Below are 6,850 nucleotides of genomic sequence, written 5' to 3'. Positions count from 1 at the left end.
TATATAATTATATACATATTAAATATAATATATACATATACATGTATATATACATATATAATATGTATATATTAGTTATATACTGTATATATGTATATATGTAATATATGTATATATTAGTTATATATATATTAGTTATATATATTAGTTATATACACATATATTAAATATAATATGTAATATAATACAGGCACTGCCTGTATATAATATAGTCTGCCCACCTCCAGAAGATTAATCATAATTAATCTAAGCTAATCCTGTTGCCCTTTTCCATACAAGAGAATTTTCCAGATTCGCATGGAGCTAAATGTGGCCAAATGACCCAGTCTTAGCCAGTGAAATATATAACAACTACTGGGGGCTTTTAGGAAAGCTTTTGGCAGGGTGGCATTGTAGGGGCTGAAAGTGGTCTTTCCCTTTTCTTCTTTGCTTGAAGTTTCAGTGGGTATCTTGAGACCATAATTTGAAAACACAAAGATGGAAAACTAACAGCTAGCTACACATGATGGAGCAAACAAATAGAAAGTCTAGGCTCCTGATGACATGGCTTAGTGGTTGACCAACATCAACAACCATCTATCTCTACACTTATTATTTAGTCGGATTTTTTGCTTCTTGCTTTCCAAGTCATTCTTGACCTACTATCACTGAAATAATGTCAATTTCATCATCTTAGTCACTATTTCTCTGAGGTAAGTGATGAATAAGAAAAGAGAGCTATGTGATCACAAGTCTCCTCACACAAACCTTAGGAAACCTTATTTGTTAAGTTATTAGAACCTGGTGTGTGTGTGTGTGTGTGCGCGTGCGCGTATAGTTTTGTTTGCTTGTTTTTCCTGTGTTGCCTCTTTGTAAGAAGGCTTGTAATAACAATGAACAATTAGCTGATGGTTACTTTTAACCAAAAATGTGGTGGCGACTGATTTGGATATCGTGTGCTGGCCAAAACTGGGGACCACGATGTCAAATTGTTATTTCTTAAAAAGAAGCTGTGTCAACCATGGAGTCACACTAAGAAGAGCTCTTACAGAGTTGCTGGTGGGTGGGCTTCCAAAGGTATTTAAGAAATATGTGATGTGTGCAACACTACCATCTTCAACTTGCACTGGGTGTATCCTCACTGTAAATTTGGAGTATGTGCGGATTGCTACCAAATGAAAAGCAAAAATTGCCAATAGAGTACTACCTACAAGGTTTTCCTTGGCTGGGATGAATGAAGAGTCAGGTCTATGAAGCAAGGAACTTGATGCCTACACAGGTCAGTCTTGGAAAAGTTCTTTATAATGTTGGAGAGTGTTCATTTTGTAAGATCAAATGTGGGATAGAGGCAAATTGTCCTTGTTAAAACAGTAAATTCAAGCTCTTTTCAAAGCTAGCCTCAGAAGAAGACATTAAACAGACACCTTTAATGAGAGGAAAAACCTATTCTTAGTGTTATGATTCCGTAGAATCCCTCAGTCTTGGAAGCAGCAGCTGTGGGCAAGGGTGCAGCCTCCGAGCCAGCCAACAGCATAAAGCTGATCTGTCCAACCAGCACTTTTCCTTTACAATGGCCAGCAGACTCAACAAGAGGGAAGGTCAACACAGAAAACAAAGACAAAATGGACAAAAGAATGCATAAAAAATCCTTGATATCTTTCCTTCTTTGGTAGAAAATAAGACTTCTCTGATTTATGGAAGAACCTCAAGGATTGATACTAAGCATGACATTCTGATAACTCCTCACTACTGGATGTGTGGTAATTGCTTACTGTGCTTGCAATTATACTGTGCTTATTTCCTCCCAAAAATAAGAGGAACTGGAATGTTTTCAAGGAGTACGGGAAACAGGGTAGCCAGTAATGGTGTCTGGATGCATCATAAATTGAAGGCTGAATTTTGAAAACTTTACTGCCTCATCAAAGAGTTTGGTAACCAGTAAGTTGATCTAGTTAATTGTAGGACTATCTTAGTCTATTTGGGCTGCTATAATAAAATACCATAGACTGGATAGCTTAAAAAGCAAACATTTATTTATCACAGTTCTGGAGACTGAAAAGTCCAAGTTCAAGGTATTGAAAGATTTGGTGTCTGGTGAGGGCCACTTCTTGGTTCATAGACAACTGTCTTCTTGCTGTGTCTTCCCAGGATAGAGGCAAGGGAACTTTCTGGGGTCTCTTTTATAAGGGCACTGATGTATTCATAAGGACAGAGTCTAATCACCTCCCAATGGCCCCACTTCAAAATATCACATTGGGGGGTTAGATTCAACAAATGAATTTTGGGGGAGACACATTGAATCAATAGCAAGGACAAATGAAATTATCACTGTCACAAAAGGAGACTTTTGAATTGTACTTGAAGGTGTTCCAAATCTCTTGAAAAATGAAAAGGAATTAGTGATTTTGAAACTCAAGGTCTGGTTACCAGGAAGAAATTTTAGAGATATAATGCCTTACAGGTTTGATGATCTGGTGGCCAACATTCCATTGTTTGAGTACACGAGGTGAGATGGTGAACTGCATTTTTTCCTCTAGGCTACCAAACTACTTTGGCCAGATTGGGGTCCCAAGATGTATGGTGCTTGTAGACTAATTATTCTGGAAGATCAAAAATGTGGAATATCATCTTTACTGAGACATATCTGTTGCAGCTGGTGTCATGGTCTGTGTGGAAATTTCAAAAGGACAGTGACTAGAAGTCCTTAAAACTTTCCAAGATAGAAAATTTCATGAACTCATAAAAAAGCAATTTATTGAAGGAAAGGAGAAGCCAAGAATCTTCTGGTACATATATACCACTACAGACACAGAGAAGTTATTGCATTTCTTTAAAAGTTATCAGAAAAGCAAGTTCAGGAAAACCCAGCAACCACAATCTTACTAATCAGATCTGGTGTTTAGACCTGTCACTAAGAAAACGTCTTCATCAAGAGTATGAAGTTGAAGGCTGGGCAATTGTAAGTTTCTCAGAGATGTGGTAATTATCCCAACAGGAACTCCATATGAGGTTCATAACTTATTTAGCTGTATCAAGTGGTTGATGATTTTGTTCCTCAGAGCATGTTAAACAATGTTTCTGTCTTACTAAGGAATTCTGTTATCTGTCACAGACTCATACCAATCATGAAGATAAATTATAGGTGAAGGATGTTATCTACCATGCAGTGAAAGATGCAGTAGCTATACTAAAATCCAGCAAATCCATTTTCAACAAACCCTAAAGGCCCCAGGGATGCTGTAACCCTGGCACAATGGAAATGATTTATTGGTAGCTGTCAAAACTTTTCAGGAAGGATTCCTGGGGATGTTAAGAATCAAGTTACTTCATTTTTAAAAACTGTGCCTGACTTTTGAGGGTACACTGATAATGTATATCTGTAGTGTTTGCAGATGCTAAATGTGTATATGTAGTGAATATTTACAGAGCATGCATCCTTAAACTGTGACTTCTTACCTAGTATACAAGTGCAGAGCTTTTACCAAGCTGCAAAAGCAAAACCCCTTACCAGCTTTGGATCAATACCTGTGGTTATCCCATAGCTACTTATTTGGATAGTTTAGACGAAATGCATTTATAACTATTAGGAATCACTTTGCACAGTTTATTTGGGTTGAATTTTTTTCATGTTTGTCTAAGTAACCCTCCTCTGCATTTTAAGATTCAAAAGAGCAATGGAGGAAATCAACAGCTAATGATGGAGTTTTTATTATATTGAATAAGATTGACATTATATAGTAGAAATCAATCAACTGGGAGGTAATAATCTTTTTTTTTTTTTTTTAGTAGCCAACACTTTTTAAAAAATGTTTTTTTTTGAGGGAGAGAGAGAGAGAGCATGCATGAGCAGGAAGGAGAGGGGCAGAGAGAGAGGGAGACAGAATCCTCAACAGGCTCTAGGCTCTGAGCTGTCAGCACAGAGCCCAATGCAGGGCTCAAACCCACGAATTGTGAGATCATGACCTGAGCGAAAGTTGGATGCTTAACTGACTGAGCCATCCAGGCACCCCAATAATCTTTTTTAAATAAAATTTTTTACTTAAATGAAGCTTTGCTGACTTTAAGTGTTAAGTGTTTTGCACTATTCATATAATAAAGTTTGCAAAATATCTTTGCTAAAAGTAATGTAGCATCAAACCATGTAAGGTAAAAACTAATATATTTGCAAAAAGAAATAAATTAATTCATTATCATGATTGGAGACTTCAATATCCCTCTGTCAGAATGGACAGATTCAGCAGGCAAAAATTAGTAAGGACATAGTTGAACTCAGCATTATCAATCAACTGAATATACTCAACATCTACTGACCACTTTATACAAAATAGCAAAATACATATTCTTCTTAGGCTCACATGGAACATTCACCAAGGTAGACTACATTCTGGATATAAAACACGCCTTAACAAGCTTAAAAGAATAGAAATCAAACAATACCTGCTCTTAGACAACAATGGAGTCAACTAGAAACCAAGAACAGAAAAATATTAGGAAAATCTTCAAACATGTGGAAATTAAACAACATACTCTTAAATAACACACTGGTCAAAGAAGATATCTCAGGAGAAATTTAAAATTACTTTAAACTACATGAAAATGAAAATGCAATTTATCAAAATATGTGGATGCAGTGAAAACAGCACTTAAAGTGGATTAATATATATACAGCATTAATATATATATTAGAAAAGAAGAAATTTCTACAATCAGTATTCTAAATTTCCACCTTAAACTAGAAAAAGAAGAGCAAATTAAATCCAAAGTAAAAAGAAGAAAAGAAATAATAAGAATTAGAGCAGAAGTCAATGAATGGAAAGCAGGAAATCAATAGAGAAAATTAATGACACCAAAAGCTGTTTCTTTGGAATGATAAATGAAATTAATAAGCCTCTAGTCAGGCTAATAAAAAAGGACACAAATAACTGATATTAAAAATGAAAGAGAGGAAATCATTATAGATTCCTTAGACATTAAGAGATAATCAAGAAATAGTATGAACAACTCTATGCCTACAAGTTTGATAACTTAGATTAAATGGATCAATTCCTTTAAAGGCATCATCTGCTAAAACTCACACAAAAAGAAATAAATGAAGCAAATAGGCCTATATATATTTTTTTTTCTCTTTCTCTTTTATTTATTTATTTATTTTTTTTACTTATATATGAAATTTATTGTCAAATTGGTTTCCATACAACACCCAGTGCTCATCCCAAAAGGTGCCCTCCTCAATACCCATCACCCACCCTCTCCTCCCTCCCACCCCCCATCAACCCTCAGTTTGCTCTCAGTTCTCAACAGTCTCTTATGCTTTGGCTCTCTCCCACTCTAACCTCTTTTTTTTTCCTTCCCCTCCCCCATGGGTTCCTGTTAAGTTTCTCAGGATCCACATAAGAGTGAAACCATATGGTATCTGTCTTTCTCTGTATGGCTTATTTCACTTAGCATCACACTCTCCAGTTCCATCCACGTTGCTACAAAAGGCCATATTTCATTTTTTCTCATTGCCACGTAGTATTCCATAGTGTATATAAACCACAATTTCTTTATCCATTCATCAGTTGATGGACATTTAGGCTCTTTCCATAATTTGGCTATTGTTGAGAGTGCTGCTATGAACATTGGGGTACAAGTGCCCCTATGCATCAGTACTCCTGTGTCCCTTGGATAAATTCCTAGCAGTGCTATTGCTGGGTCATAGGGTAGGTCTATTTTTAATTTTCTGAGGAACCTCCACACTGCTTTCCAGAGCGGCTGCACCAATTTGCATTCCCACCAACAGTGCAAGAGGGTTCCCGTTTCTCCACATCCTCTCCAGCATCTAGAGTCTCCTGATTTGTTCATTTTGGCCACTCTGACTGGCGTGAGGTGATACCTGAGTGTGGTTTTGATTTGTATTTCCCTGATAAGGAGCGACGCTGAACATCTTTTCATGTGCCTGTTGGCCATCCGGATGTCTTCTTTAGAGAAGTGTCTATTCATGTTTTCTGCCCATTTCTTCACTGGGTTATTTGCTTTTCGGGTGTGGAGTTTGGTGAGCTCTTTATAGATTTTGGATACTAGCCCTTTGTCCGATATGTCATTTGCAAATATCTTTTCCCATTCCGTTGGTTGCCTTTTAGTTTTGTTGGTTGTTTCCTTTGCTGTGCAGAAGCTTTTTATCTTCATAAGGTCCCAGTAATTCACTTTTGCTTTTAATTCCCTTGCCTTTGGGGATGTGTCGAGTAAGAGATTGCTACGGCTGAGGTCAGAGAGGTCTTTTCCTGCTTTCTCCTCTAGGGTTTTGATGGTTTCCTGTCTCACATTCAGGTCCTTTATCCATTTTGAGTTTATTTTTGTGAATGGTGTGAGAAAGTGGTCTAGTTTCAACCTTCTGCATGTTGCTGTCCAGTTCTCCCAGCACCATTTGTTAAAGAGACTGTCTTTTTTCCATTGGATGTTCTTTCCTGCTTTGTCAAAGATGAGTTGGCCATACGTTTGTGGGTCTAGTTCTGGGGTTTCTATTCTATTCCATTGGTCTATGTGTCTGTTTTTGTGCCAATACCATGCTGTCTTGATGATGACAGCTTTGTAGTAGAGGCTAAAGTCTGGGATTGTGATGCCTCCTGCTTTGGTCTTCTTCTTCAAAATTACTTTGGCTATTCGGGGCCTTTTGTGGTTCCATATGAATTTTAGGATTGCTTGTTCTAGTTTCGAGAAGAATGCTGGTGCAATTTTGATTGGGATTGCATTGAATGTGTAGATAGCTTTGGGTAGTATTGACATTTTGACAATATTTATTCTTCCAATCCATGAGCAGGGAATGTCTTTCCATTTCTTTAAATCTTCTTCAATTACCTTCATAAGCTTTCTATAGTTTTCAGCATACAGA

At 36.9% G+C, this 6,850-nt stretch overlaps 1 pseudogene; it reads left to right on the top strand.

The window, feature by feature from the left end:
* The first annotated feature begins 891 nt into the window (after nt 1-891).
* Nucleotides 892-3,525, top strand: LOC121030351 (lysine-specific demethylase 3A-like; annotated as a pseudogene).
* Nucleotides 3,526-6,850: the final 3,325 nt, after the last annotated feature.

This window comes from Herpailurus yagouaroundi, unplaced genomic scaffold (assembly GCF_014898765.1).
Source record: "Herpailurus yagouaroundi ecotype Mexico unplaced genomic scaffold, PumYag 140, whole genome shotgun sequence".
NCBI lineage: Eukaryota > Metazoa > Chordata > Mammalia > Carnivora > Felidae > Herpailurus > Herpailurus yagouaroundi.
Note: the sequence above shows the minus strand (reverse complement) of the source record. Positions and strands in the feature narration are given on the sequence as shown.